At 39.4% G+C, this 15951-nt stretch overlaps 1 protein-coding gene across 1 annotated transcript in view; it reads left to right on the top strand.

The window, feature by feature from the left end:
* Positions 1–3502: 3502 nt before the first annotated feature.
* CIB4 (calcium and integrin binding family member 4) overlaps positions 3503–15951 on the top strand; it is a 49231-nt gene continuing 36782 nt past the window's right edge. Inside the window, exons 1-2 of the mRNA XM_058164763.1 lie at positions 3503–3626; positions 11437–11533. The gene's annotated coding sequence lies outside the window, so the exon portion shown is untranslated. The remainder of the gene's footprint in view (positions 3627–11436; positions 11534–15951) is intronic.

The raw sequence follows: 15951 nt of genomic DNA, 5'->3' as shown, positions 1-15951 counted from the left end.
AAGAGCCGTTTTTCTCTCTCACCTGGCTCCAGAGCCTCTCTATGAGTCTGGGGAGGGCAAAAATGGCCTTTCCCATCCCCCCCGGAGGCCCTCCGGAAGCCAGAAACGGCCCACTTGCCAACTTCCTGTTGGACAGGAAGTGATATTTTTTGCTGTCCCCAGCCTCCAGAGCCTCTCTAGGAGTCTCTAGGGGGCGAGGCACATGGCATTATGGGTGTGGGAATGCGTGCACGTGACCCCCCCCACCTCCTGGCACGCGATGGCAAAAAGGTTAGCCATCACTGTTCTAGCGTATTCCCACATGTGCCAGGATCTGTTTTTCAGATCATTAAATGCCACTTTGCACAGTCAGCTGCGTCTTCAGGTGCAGGCCCACGGCTTGCATATCTTTGTTGATGGTGTCTTGCCCTCTCTGTTTTGGACACCCGCGAGGTCGCCGGCCATGGACTTCTAGTTAGTAGGCAGTCTTGGCAATGGTGGAAGGTGCTGCTCTCTGGACATGTCTATACCAGCAGAGCCAGCCTTCTCTCATCTTCTCTATAATTGATACTATACCAAAAGTCCATATATGATATGTCATACACCAAATACATTTTTGAAAAACACACTTTTGCCTTTCATTCATACAAAGGATACCAGTTAATGTGCAGTCTTTCACGTTCTTGTGAAAAAATGGAGATTGGATTTTCTTTATTAAATAAAATTACATAAACTGTTAGTTTTTACACATTTTATTAGAATGTGCATTTCTGCAAAGCTTTTCTGAGTTTTCCTCCTGAATGTTCCTTTATAAAGCAAAGTTATAAAAGCATAAACATTTTTTATCCTTATGAACCTCTTTCAGATTTACCCCCTTTTCAGGTCACTGTAATTATACCCAATGAATTCAATGAAGTAAGAAAAGTAGCTTGCTTAAAGTAGCACAATATAAACAAAAGGCTGAGGTGAGGATTTAGTTACAGACTGCTGATATCCAAAATCTCTGCATCTTTTTTTCTTTTCTTGAGTTACTGAAATGAAGAAAAACATGAAAGAAAATTGTGTGCTTGGTTCATAATTCAGTGCATGGTGTGGACCCAGAAAATGAATTCATTCAGTAAGCGAATTATGTTTAATGCAAATTAAGCTAACAATCACTCTGAACTCAAACTGAGAAGTTATTTCAATTCCATGAGATACACTATTCTTAATTTATTAAAGCACAGCATAATCCCTCTAATGGCACCACTTAGCTGATTTTAGCTGATCTTAAAAAGCTAAGCAGAGTCAGATCTATCTAAGAGTAAAATCCAACTTGAAAGAACTATTGGGCACTATCTAACAAAATGAACTTCAATGGTGGAAAAAAAAATGTAAAGTTTTACATTTAGGCAAGAAAAACCAAATGCGCAGGTGTAGTACAGGAGGTACCTGGCTCAAGAATAGTAACTGAAAGGGATCTTCAGTTTTTGCCAGTACTTAATCCATTTAAATTGCAATTAGGTTCGTTTTTAAATATAGTGTAATCTTTGTTCATATTCCATCATTGTTTTGGCTTAGCATTTCCACTTCTTAGAGCACATTGTACTGCATTCCCCGCTAAGGATGTCTGCAATGGGATCAAAATATATAATATTTTGTATATATAATATACAAATGGATGAAGACTATTGCTAACATAGTGTAAGCCACCCTGAGTCTTCGGAGAAGGGCGGGATATAAATGCAAAAATTAAAAAAATTAAATTAATTAAATTAAAATAATCAAAATGGAAGCCCCACCAAACAAAAGTCTTACCTCTTTTTCACATCTTGACTGTTTGAACTGCCTGATGCCAAAAGTCAAGTCCAGTGGTGTGCCCCTGGTCTACAGAAACTTTATCGAAGAAGTTATTGTACTGATGAAGGAAAATATTTGTAGCTCAGGGTTGAAATGAGGGATCATTGGCGCTCTCTGAGCGTGGTTGTTTTCTTTCAGATGTTTGATTACCCAAATTAGGTAACATCATCAGTGCTCCCGTGTCACAGGTTATTGTGCCCCCATAAACTTGAAAGAGATGCTGCTGTGTTTATTAGTGATGTATATCTGGTTGCCAAGGGTTACAAGAGGCTTCTGGCCACTGAAATTCCAAGCAGGAGAATGGGCCAATGCACAAGTCACTCCATGAAGAAAGGAGAGTTAGAAGAATACCAGGTAAGAGGCATCCATTCTTCAACTCCAACCATTGGTTCTCCTCATTATTCATGTCTTGTCAAAGGCAGACATGTAGAAGCCCCAAACTTCAGGGTACCAGGGACCAGTTCTGTTGTTGGGGAAAAATGTCCATGGACAGGGAAAGCATAGTTTTGTGCACTACCTAGATCCCGCACATGCGCAGATGAAGCTTCATTCGCTTGCATCGCCTGGTTCATGACAGGCCATTGACTGGTACCAGTCTGCGGCCAAAGGGTTGGGGACCCCTGATGTAGAATAGAAAATCATATTCAGCTAAGTGGTGTCATGTCATCTTGACAAAAACCGAGAACCCATTTAATATCCAACCATTAAGAAGCCACAATTATCTATGATGTGATTGAAATGGCTGCCCCACTTGTATATTCAACTATTGTATTGGTAGGCTCATTGAATTAAGATTTCTCTGGAATAAACAAAAATGAGGCTCAGACAAATTAAGGTAGAGATGGATAATCACTTGGCCCAGAACTATGTTCCCTTTTTCTTCCTGATTCAAGGTTTTGGGAAGCAGAAGGCCACAGTGCCATTGATTCAGTAGGGTCATCAAGATAGACAGGTTACAGAATATCATGTTTTGAGGCTTATCTAATACTTTATTTTCAACCACAAGGAAAATATATCTTTGTTTTTATGGTTTTCCCCTTAAATTCAGCAGCCCAGTTTTTGGAACATCTGGGGAATGAAGGAACATATGCAATCCATTGTCTGCAAGTTGCCCATCCTTCTTCAGTTAGGGATACACAAATCTTTCATGCAGCCTGCTGAACAGGATCCTATCCCTCCCTTTCAGGAGATCACATGACTCTGAACATGAATAACTGAGGAGCAACAGGATAAGAAGAATATTGCTATAATGCTATGCTCCTGGGCTTCCCAGATATTCCCAGATAATGAAACAGGATGCTGCAATAGGTAGGATTTTTATTAATCCATCTTAAATCTGATGAGATGGCTTTATCCAGAACAGAGAGCTCGTGTTTGGCCCTGCATGTTCATAGCAGGATGCTTGTTTTGTTCTCTTGATACCCTGAGGTTAAAAGTCTCCTAAAGTCACATGACTATTCTCTTACCTCTCTAATAAATTCCACACATTTTATGAAAACATTATTGTAACTTTCTTAGGATATCACAAATAATGGCCAAGGGAGGCTATTCAAATTTATCTTATGTATTCCTATGTTGAAAACCAGGTGATTGGTGCCAATGCTGGCTGATAGGCCAAATGTATGGTTGCATTTACATTTATTTTTGTGTGTCTGTGTGTGTTTAAAAGAAGCAGGTAGGTTCTCTCTAGTCCTCTATCCCTATCCCATCACACTGGAAATGAAAATAAGGATGGCTCATTTTGTGGTATGACATCTTTGTCGTTTCCTGCAGGTGTTGACATTTCTCACCAAAGGAGAAATACTTCGGTAAGTTGATCTTTAATTTTATTTCACATAATCTGACTTTTTCTATAAGTAAAGAAGACCAATCCAGATCAGAACAACATCGGCACAAGAAGCTGACATTAGTATTCTAATCTAAATTGGATGCCAAGTTTTTGTTCTAGGGTTTAAAAAAAGTGGGGAAGTCAGAGATGTTAAGGACATCTTTAAAGTCAAAGCAGTTTTGCCCCAGGTTAGTGATTTGAGTCATCAAGTGTAGGGTTATATGACTCCTGTTTAATGAGAAGTAAGAAACACTTGTTCACACAGAAGGAGCTGGAATCATGCTTTGCTTTTCTAGTTTGCCAGGGGGTTGCAAAAATTGCAACCAATTAGTCATGATGTTACTAGAGGGCTATGTATGTGAAATGTTTGGTCTTTTGTTGTTTGTTTTGAGGAGGGCTTTCAAAGTGTGAAATCAATTCCTTAAACCATTGCAAGACTAGTCATTAATTTTGACCTTCAAGTGCTGAAAACACACAATATTGATATTTTGGCTACATCCCAAGGGAGTGAGGAGGTAGGCAAATACAGCTGTCATACTTCTTGCATGGTGTAAGTTGCTTGAATTTTAGGAGCTATAATTGCCTTTCATATTTACCTGTGAAGAACTAATCCATTAACCATCCAAGCATTATTTACACTCTTAAAGGCCCTATTGATGAAAGCAGGTAACTCAATTTGAAGTCATATACTGTACTAGTTAGCACACAAATTTAGTTCTCAAGCAGAGGATTCAACCAGCTTGAACTAATCTGTGATATACTTTAGGGTTATGGTGTCAGCAGAGAGCTTTCTAAAAAGTAGACTGATCCAGTAAATTAGGACCTTGGCAAATTTTTCTTAGTTCAGAACTAAGTAACAAAAAAGCACTTGATGCAATTCCAGCAAATGAAGTGCTATTAGAAGACACTGTTTCTAAGTAGTATGAAAGCAGAGTTTCTTATTTTATTGGGAGTATAATTGATATTTATTTGCCTTTGAATTAATTTGGATTCTTGATGACAATATATACAAATCCATTTAGTTTTCCAAGCAATGTTCTTGCTTACTACTTACAAAGTATTTGCCATTATCTTCTTCCGAAAACAGAGAGAACATGAGCGGCCCAAAATATCTTAATTTGATGGCATGTGTTGAATTTTATGGTTACAATGAAATTATTCAGTTAATAAAGTGGAGGTTTGCAGGAACTAGATTTTCTGGTTAGTTACTTCCTATTTTCCTTTCTAAAAATACAAAAGAAAAAAATTTTCTGTTTTGAAATATTCATGAGTTAGCATCAGTAAATGCTTGAGCAAACTGTGAGAGAAACTTATTTGAGTTCCGGGGATTTGGTACTTTTCATGTCTTGCTTCTGGTACTGGTTGCACTTCATATTTCACCAAGACACCTGGATCCTTGTCACATGCGCTCTTGTCCCTCATTGGTCTCCTTCATTTTATACTCATGCTTTTTATTAGTCCCACCCAAAGATGGTACTTGTATTTGTCCTTCTGAAATCCCTGTTGTTGGCCTCTGCCCATTCTTTTAAGTGTTCAAGATCATCCTGAATCTTGATATTGTTTTTTAAGAGGTTTGATAAATTAATAATCAGTTTTTGTAACACTTTATCCAAGTGACTGATGAATACGTTGAACATTATAAGTGCTAAAATGGGAGTCCCACAGTATGTCACTTGTCACTTCCTTTTATCTCGATGCAGAGCCATTGATCACTGGGTATGGTTGCTAAACTAATCCTGTTTCCATTTAGTGGTAGAATAATCCAGCTCACATTTTATGATCCTCTTTACAAGGATCTTAAAAGAGACTTTGTTCAATTCTTTGCTGAAGTTAAGGTCATTACAGAATCCAAACAGTACTTGTAAGAACTATCTTTAAAATCGGTTGTTTGTTTTTGATATTCTTCCCTCTTTTCTCTAGATCTTTCACTAGAAAGAAATGAATAAAACACTAATTATTCTTCCAGCTCCTTCAGCCTCCCGGCTTGTTCTTTATAATATCTTGCAGTATCTTTGAATCTGTGACCATCTATGTTATTCGTTCCCAAATAGATGTATAAATATTTGTCAAAGGGCTTAAATAACCTTTGGGCCTTTTCTATTGCATCTTGAATGTGTGCTCCAAGAAGGGAACACACTTCTCTTGATCTGGGGTAATCAATGGATTATGCAAAATGGTGTAGCAGTATTCAAAATGTAGTCACTACACTATTAATAAAAACAGTATGTCAATGCTCTTATTAACAGAAGCAGCATAAAAAGTGTTGTTCATTAGCAACAGAACGAGTAACACAGAGCTAGCAGAATTTATTTATTTTCCCTTGTGTATGTATGTGTGTGTGTGTATATATATATATATATATATATATATATATATATATATATATATATATATATATATATATATATATATATATATATATATATATATATATATATATATATTTTCTGAGGTTTTCGCTGGTGTTTGTATGTAGGTCTTTGGTTATTCGGGTTTTCTCGCGTAAAATTGGAAGTGTCTTGGCGGCGTTTGACGAAGTCTCATTCATGATCTTCAGGCTTCAGCTTCGTGCTTCTGGGAGCACGAAGCTGAAGCCTGAAGATGACGAATGAGACTTCGTCGAAACGTCGCCAAGACACTTCCAATTTTACGCGGGAGAAAACCCGAATAACCAAAGACCTACATATATATATATATATATATATATAGAATAGAATAGAATAGAATAGATTAGAATAGAATAGAATAGAATAGAATAGAATAGAATTTTATTGGCCAAGTGTGATTGGACACACAAGGAATTTGTCTTGGTGCATATGCTCTCAGTGTACATAAAAGAAAAGATACGTTCATCAAGGTCATTTGATGACACCAGACCCACACTCACGAGGTCCACACAGGATGTCACCACCACACATCCACCCAGAAAGCAGACCCAAACCCACACTGATCAGGAAGCACGACCAAGGACCAGAAGCCAGACCGCAGCTGCAACATTAGCCATTTCAAACCCCTCCAATGCATACATACAGCAGACAGACACCCACTATGAAGATGTAGCACGACCACAAACACGAAGCCAAACAACAGCAATGCAGCTCACCAGCTCAAATCCCCCTGCAACTCAGACTAATCTGAGCACAACCAAGCCCCCACCAACACAGGACACACCCCCAGCCAATCAGAGCACAAAAAAACCCCCATCCAATCAGAGCACAGCCAAGCTCCCACCCAATCAGTTCAAACCCCCACTAGCAGTTAAAAAGGAAGAAACAGCTGCAATCCCACATTGCTCCCAGAAGCACGGTTGAAGCCTGAAGATGACGAATGAGACTTCGTCGAAACGTCGCCAAGACACTTCAATTTTACGCGGAGAAAACCCGAATAACCAAAGACCTATATACAAATACCCGTGAAAACCTCAGAAAACAAATATATATATATATATATATATATATATATATATATATGTATATGTATATGTATATGTATATGTATATGTATATGTATATGTATATGTATATGTATATGTATATGTATATGTATATGTATATATATATATACATGCAAGGGACAATCTATGCCATCCAGAATTAGTGTTATGGGACAGGATAACAGAAAGGGAAAAAACTTTCCCAAAAATTTTAAATCTTTTTTTTAAAAAACAGGAGCAGCGCTCTTTCAAAACGATTATGAAACACACATACACATATATAAAAATGGACACATGAATCGAATAAGAACTTTGGTCAAGCATCACAAGGCAAAGTATTACGTGGCCAGTACACACAAACACAAACGCATCAATTGCAGGCAAGCAGATGACAAGATCTGGCAATGGTTAAGAGCAGGAAAGTTGGAGAAAGAGACAGCAGGGTTAACTGTGGTTGCACAAGACCAAACCTTAAGAACAAATGCATACAATGCTAGAATTTAGAAGACAGCAACAGACAGTAAATGTCATCTCCACAAAGAAGCTGAAGAAATAGTGGCCTACCTAGTTAGCTGCTGTATGAAGATCGCACAGACTGATTACAAACAACGGCATGACAAAGTAGTAACAACTGTGCATTAGAATAGCTACAAGAAATACCACCTGCCTGTAAAGAATGATTGGTGGGAATACAAAATATACAGAGTAATAAAAAATGAAGTGCTCTGGGACAAGCCTTTGCCACATAACCCCACAGACTTAACAATTGTCAATAAGAGAGATAAAAATACCTATATAGTGGACATGGCAGTATGTGAAGACAACAGAATGGAAGAGAAAGAATTGGGGGTGGGATCACAAAATGCAAAGATCTGCAAATAAAAAACAAAAATAATACCAATAGTGATAGGCGTCTTGGGTGTAATTCCCAAAGCATCTGAGGCTTCCCTTTAAAGGAGACCCCAGCTTAGTCGAAAACTACAGACCGATCTCCCTTTGCTGCGTCACCTGCAAAGTCATGGAATCTATCATCAACCAATCCATTACCTCACACTTAGAAACTAACAACCTACTCTCCAACAAACAATTTGGTTTCAGGAAAAAGTTATCATGTAACTTACAACTTCTCCACTGCAAAAACATATGGACTTCAAATCTAGATCAAGGCAAATCAATAGATGCAATCTACATAGACTTCTGCAAAGCTTTTGACTCAGTAGTACACGATAAACTTCTCCTTAAACTAACATCCTATGGCATCTCAGGACCCCTCCACAAATGGATATCTGCTTTTCTGTCTAACAGACAACAAGTGGTCAAAATTGGCAATGCTTTATCAAATCCTGTTCCTGTCAAGAGTGGCGTTCCTCAAGGCAGCGTCCTTGGACCAACACTCTTTATTCTATACATTAATGATCTTTGTGACCATATCTCAAGTAATTGTGTTCTCTTTGCTGACGATGTCAAACTATTTAACACCACAGACAACACTTCTATCATTCAAAACGACCTTGACCATCTAACCGCTTGGTCTAAAAATTGGCAGCTCCAAATTTCAACCAGCAAATGCTCAGTCTTACATATAGGAAAAAAGAACCCAAAAACTAAGTACATACTAGATGGACATTACCTTACAGACGACCCCTATCCCATTAAAGACCTTGGAGTTTTCATGTCAAATGATCTAAGTGCCAAAGCCCACTGCAACTACATAACAAAAAAAGCTCTAAGAGTTGTAAACCTAATTTTGGATGACTTCTTTTCCAAAAACACCACACTACTAACCAGAGCATATAAAACATTTGCCAGACCAATTCTAGAATACAGCTCACCTGTTTGGAACCCTCACCACATCTCTGACATCAATACAATTGAACGTGTCCAGAAATATTTTACAAGAAGAGTTCTCCATTCCTCTGAAAACAACAAAATACCTTATCCCACCAGACTTGAAATCCTAGGCTTAGAAAACTTGGAACTCCGTCGCCTTCGACAAGACCTAAGTTTAACTCACAGAATCATCTATTGTAATGTCCTTCCTGTCAAAGACTACTTCAGCTTTAATTGCAATAATACAAGGGCAACCAATAGATTTAAACTTAATGTAAACCGCTTTAATCTAGATTGCAGAAAATATGACTTCTGCAACAGAATCATCAGTGCTTGGAATACTTTACCTGACTCTGTAGTCTCTTCCCATAATCCTAAAAGCTTTAACCAAAAACTTTCTACTATTGACCTCACCCCATTCCTAAGAGGACCATAAGGGGCGTGCATAAGCGCACAAACGTGCCTACCGTTCCTGTCCTATTGTTTTTCTTTTCTTCTTCCTATATATGTTTATATGTGTATATACTATATAATCTTTTTGTATGATATTGTGACAAAATAAATAAATAAATAAATAAATAGCAAAGATAAAATCATCACCAGTCAATTGCAAAAGGCAGCTTTACGTGAAACGGTCTATATCCTGCAATGATTCCTTTAACACCATCAAACCTGCCTATCCCAAGTCTTTAGAAAAAACTGTGTAATTGGATAAAAATGCCAAATCTAGTATAAATATTTGGATGACTATACAATAAATAAAATAATAGATCCCCAGTGAGGTACTTCCTTGATGTGGTTGAAGGCTTGTGTGCTTAAGGATGAGAGCTATGCCAAGGTTCAATCATACTGGACTGGTCTTATCAGAAGATAATAATATAGTAGTGGACTGGAAACCCTGGATAGTTTGGCCAGAAAATTAATGGCAATGAACCATACCCTTCATCCAGCCAGCGATGCTGACAGTTTCTATTTCAGTTCCTATTTACCAAGGAGAATAATAAGTGTGGAATGTTGCAAGTACCCCAATCAGTTAAAGAAGAAAAAGGGACATTGGAAGAATATTTGAAGAACAATGAAGAAGATGCACTGAAAGTAGTACACCAGGAAGGCTTATTGAATACCAGTGAGACTAAACTACCATGTTTCCCCAAAAATAAGACCCTGTCCTATATTTTTTGAACCCTGAAATAAGCACTTGGTCTTATTTTTGGGGAGGTCTTATTATTTTGGGGCGCGTGGAGCAATATGGGGTTCCTCTTACTATCTTACCTGATTTCCAGCTCTGTCTCCTTAACCCTAACCAGAGGATATGGTTGGGATCGGCTGTGCATGCTTTTAAATATTTTTGGGAAGGGCTTATTTTCAGGGAAATACGGTAGACTGTGAGAAAGATCAGATGAAGAACAGAAAAGCAACATAATAAGGCAAAGCATTACATGGCTAGTACACACAAACACAACTAGCAGGCAAAGCTAGGGTACCGTATATACTCGAATATAAGCCGATCCGAGTATAAGCCGAGGTCCCCAATTTTACCCCAAAAACTGGGGTAAACTGGGGACTCGAGTATAAGCCGAGGGTGGGAAATGAGGCACCTACCGGTTGGGGAAACCCTCCCTCCCTCAGCTGAGAAGGCTGGCGGCTCCCCCGCCCCGCCCTCTCACTGCACCGGCAGGGCTTCCCCGCGCCGTCCGGTAAAATGTGAAAAAAAAAAAAAAAACTCGAGTATAAGCCGTATATACTCGAGTATAAGCCGAGGGGCTTAAAAAAAAAAAACTCGAGTATAAGCCGTATAGACCCGAGTATAAGCCGAGGGGACGTTTTTCAGCACAAAAAACGTGCTGAAAAACTCGGCTTATACTCGAGTATATACGGTATTTTAAAGTATTTTCGTTTCTTAAGTCATACCTTCAATTTCTTCGGTTCACAGTTTCTTTTTTTTGTCCTCTGTGTAACTGCTTACTGTCAAAAGAATTACATAATGGGCATGAATGAATGTCTGGATGGATGACTCTGATTTAGTCCTGTTGTTTTATGGAGTTTTGATGGTTTCAAATTGTTAGGTAACGTGGTGAATTTTAATATGTTAAATATTCATGTAATAATAATAATAATAACAACAGAGTTGGAAGGGACCTTGGAGGCCTTCTAGTCCAACCCCCTGCCCAGGCAGGAAACCCTACACCATCTCAGACAGATGGTTATCCAACATTTTCTTAAAAATTTCCAGTGTTGGAGAATTCACAATTCTGTGGGCAAGTCGTTCCACTTATTAATTGTTCTAACTGTCAGGAAATTTCTCCTTAGTTCTAAGTTGCCTTTTTCCTTGATCAGTTTCCACCCATTGCTTCTAATTGTTGTTTTAGTTTGATGTTTTTATAAGTAGCAGGAGGTGGAGAGGTCGGCTTTATAAAGCCTTGTGAAAGGAGTTGAGAATTTAAAATCAACGTGCAAAATAGGGTTTATGGCAGCCTTGACAGCTAAGGACTGTATTAGCCCAACAACTGTTTTCTTCCATTTGCAGAATCCATGAAACTTTCTGTAGTTCGTGCCCCCAAGGAAAAGATTACAGGAAAGAAAAACTCACAGCGGAGCAGGTGTGTAGCTGGCCACAGCTGAAGGTAAGCCCCAACACTTGCCAGAAAAAAAGAAAAGTTTATGGACAGTATTCTCTGAATGAGAAGTTTAATTGTTTCTCAATATAAGGTAAAGGAGAGATATAATAGGTAACTTTCCTTGCTGCCCAGGAAGGCAGAGTCATACAAACCAGGTGTTTTGTTCTTTTTCTTCTTTTGCCTAAAACACTTCTACCACTTGAGCCATGGTGGCACAGTGGTTAGAGTGCAGTACTGCAGGCTACTTCTGCTGCCTGCTGGCTGCAGTTCAGCAGTTCAAATCTCACAAGGCTCAAAGTTGACTCAGCTTTCCATCCTTCCGAGGCGGGTAAAATGAGGACCCAGATTGTTGGGGACAATATACTGACTCTGTAAACCGTTTAGAGAGGGCTGTAAAGCACTATATAAGTGCTATTACTATTGCTACCAGTCAACCCGCTTTTTCTAACAGAAGCATTTCTTTTCACCACCAAGCCATGGAAAAGGCGCAATGGTTAGAATGCAGCATTTCAGGCAAATTCTATCCACAGCCAGGAGTTCAATTCTGACCCGCAAAAGATTGACTCAGCCTTCCATCCTTCTGAAGTCAGTAAAATGAGGACCCAGATTGTTGGGGGCAATATGCTGATTCAGTAAACCTGGGGTGTCAAACTCAAGGCACGGGGGCCAGATCCGGCCCATGGGGTACTTAGATCTGGCCCATGGGGCTGCCCTGGAAACAGCAAAGAACTGGCCCACAGTGCTTCTTCTAGCAAAAACAGAGCTCAGGTAGGCCACCTGCAGCCCAAAGTTCCATTTTCACTGGCAGAGGGTTGCAGGAGGCTGTCGCAGCCAAAAAGGGAGATCGGGAGCCCGTTTTCACTGGCAGAGCACTCAGGCTGCCACAGGCACCCCTGACATGAGTGACATTGATCTGGCCATGCCCACTGTGGCCACACACACCCGACCATTCCCCCTCCCCCGAGGTCAAACCTAACCCTGATGAGGCTCTCAGTGAAATTGAGTTTGACAACCCTGCAGTAAACCCTTCAGGATGTGTTGTAAATAACTATGAAGCGGTATATAAGTCTAAATGCCATTGCTATAGCTATTTTCTAAACAATACAGTTCACGCAATCGATTTATGAAACAGGAATCTTGTTGTATATTCTTCCTTCATAGCCATGAACACCATTCCTACATGCTAGCATTTGTTACTGTACATACTATTCTTGGATACCTTTTCACAGCAAAATGAAAAGAAGCCCAGTTTGGCATTATGGAGGCATATACTATGTACTGCATAATCATCCAGGAGGAGGCTATGCATGGTCATCCAGATGAGCTCCTATTAACTCTAATAGGGGCCTCTGTGGCTCAGACTGGTAAGACAGTCTGTTATTAACAGCAGCTGCTTGCAATTACTGCAGGTTCAAGTCCCACCAGGCCCAAGGTTGACTCAGCCTTCCATCCTTTATAAGGTAGGTAAAATGAGGACCCAGATTGTTGGGGGCAATAAGTTGACTTTGTATATAATATACAAATAGATGAAGACTATTGCTTGACATAGTGTAAGCCGCCCTGAGTCTTCGGAGAAGAGCGGGATATAAATGCAAATAAAAAAAATAATAAGCATGGGCTGTGTGATGACACACAGGACTTGCAGTCCAAAATTAACTTATCAAAATTAACCAGTCACATTTACAGTATAAGAAGAATGAAGCCATAGACACGCTATTCAGCAATCCAGCTTATGCTACAGGTAATCTTCAACTTAATGACTACAACTGAATCCAGAATTTTGGTTGTAAGTTTCGTTTCTTAAGTGAGATGTCAGCCTTGACGAAGATTGCCTTTGCTAGTTTCCTGGCCAGGAAAGCTAGTGAAGGAAATTTTCCTCAAGTCTAGAGAAGCAATCTTTCTCAAGGCTATTCAGGAACAAGGAAGTCATCCAGCAGAGTTCCAGTTCCTGGCTAGCTTTGAGAAAGATTGTACATGATAACTTTCTAATTGTGCTTCGCATGGGCCTGGTTTGCTGTCAGCAAATGCAGGGAAAGAGAAGAGTAAATGGACCTAGAGGCAGTGGGGCAGGGAGAAGGCTCAGACCACTCGGAAAGGGTGAGGAGGCAGCGGAGGGACAAGGCCATGTGAGAGAGGGGGCCAGAGTTGCAACTGCTTCTATAATTATTAGGGTAGGTGCGCAGCCAAGCACCCAAATTTTGATCATATGACTGCAGAAATATTGCAAAGGTCAGAATTTCTGGCAGGGGTCATAAGTCCCTTGGTTCAGCAATTTCTGACTTAACAGTTGTTAAGTCAAAGACTACCTGTATTCACAGATGGGGAAAGGATTCTTCTTTCTCTCTTCTTTTTATTATTTTATGAACTCCTCAGAGGATAACGTCATCTGAAATACAGCTGTAGGAATGAACTGGCCATAGTGGATCAATACTGAACTTAATTCCCCATGGCAAAGCACATGCATATTAATTCCATTTACAAAACTACATTCAGGTCTAGTCAGAGGTGGGCTTCACATAATTTAACAACCGGTTCGCCCCAGCACCGAAAATGTGTGTGCGTACCTTCAATACATGTGCACGGCCTTCTGTACACTTTGCTCATGTGCGCGCTTGCACACATGTGCACAACTTAAAAAATGCAGCTAAATAGGACGGCATAGTGCCCAGATAGGTGGGCGGGCCCACCTGCAGGTCACAACTACCGGTTCGCCTGAACTGGTCCGAACCAGCTGAATCCCACCCCTGTCTCTAGTTTGTTTCCATCAAAATATCTAGCCTTTTTCCTTCAAAACAACTGCGAAAATTAAAATGATGCTTCTCCAAGTTCCAAACTACATATATTCCTTCCCCATGAACCCATGTACAGGAAGAATATCTTGACCCATGTTTCAGATAAAAGGCCCATTAAAACAACACTTCGTCCACCATTATGGGTTTAACTAAAGTCCAGACCTAGATTGTTTTGTCATGTATCAGTGTTCTCCTGACAACATTGCAATCTGAACCTTTGCAGCTTACACCAGGGGTCTCCAACCTTGGTCCCTTTAAGACTTGTGGACTTCAACTCTGGGGGTTGAAGTCCACAAGTCTTAAAGGGACCAAGGTTGGAGACCCCTGGCTTACACTACAATTTTAGCAGGGACAGTCCTTGATTTTTTTTTTAATGAAAAGTTCTTTGGGATGTTTTTGGAATTACATTTCTGACTGCTTTGTGACTGCATTGTGTCACCAGTGCACACATACAGCTTAATGAGTCCACGTGAACACCAAAAAGTTCTATGCATTGTTCACACCTTTGCCCTTTCACACATCACAGATGCTGAGGGATATTTTGAACCTGATAACATATTGTAGAATATTTATATTTTTGCAGCAGGTTTTTTTTTCCACCAAAGAGCATTAATTTTTTTGGCTTTTTAAAACACAGATGTTTTAAATGTTTTAGATGTTTGCTTGTATAGCAAAGGAATACAGCAACAGCTAATGCAACTGAAATACAGATTCGGATCATACCTCCTATTTAATGCAGGAAATCTAAAGCTTGATAATCTTAACAAATGGCTGTCTAATCCCTGATAAAAACCTTCAGCAGTGCAAATGGAGATATATATCTTGGCGATAGACAGAATATGAGACCATAAGCTTGTCCTACTTTCATTGGTAAAGTGTTAGAGAGAGATGGCTCAGTCCTCAGATACTTGTATCTTCAACAGCCCATAAGCTCTACTGGCCTTAAAAATGGCTTCAAAAAAGTAAGCTGTAATGGGACATTGATTGATTGATTGATTGATTGATTGATTATGTGCCATATAATTGTTGTTGATTCTCAGAAACCACGTAGATTTTCTCCATTATGATCTGTTTCTAATCTGATCTTCTAGGTCTTGCATTCTTAGCCGTTGGTCGTCCTCTTTTTCTTTCTTTCTACTTTTCCCAGTGTTAGAACTTTCTCCAGAGAGTTAGATCTTCTCACATTATGTTCTAAATAAGATAATTTGAGCTTGGTCATTTGTGCTTCAAGTGAGACCCCTGAATTGATTGATGGAACAATTTAGCAGTTAGACTAAGTTGTAATATTATTTGTTTGACCACAGCTTCATTTGGTGTGGCAATTCAATCACTGTGGTTAGTTAACTAGGATTTATAGCTTAAAGTTACAGTATGTGTGACCCTATATGTGAAGTGTGCATCATACTCTCTTCTTCCCCATCTTCCTCAATTTTAAACTCAATTCATGTTTATTGTTTTTATATTTTAATGTTTTTATTGGCTTTTAGTGATTTTAAGCCATTTAGGGTTGCGTCCAGGCATAAGATGAATGAGAGAGAGAGAGAGAGAGAGAGAGAGAGAGAGAGAGAGAGAGAGAGAGAGAGAGAGAGAGAGAGAGAGAGAACCCTACCCATTCTGGGTATCATTTCACTA

Source organism: Ahaetulla prasina, chromosome 1 (assembly GCF_028640845.1).
Source record: "Ahaetulla prasina isolate Xishuangbanna chromosome 1, ASM2864084v1, whole genome shotgun sequence".
Lineage (NCBI taxonomy): Eukaryota > Metazoa > Chordata > Lepidosauria > Squamata > Colubridae > Ahaetulla > Ahaetulla prasina.
The sequence above is the reverse complement of the archived record's forward strand: the minus strand, read 5'-3'. Positions and strand labels throughout refer to the sequence as shown.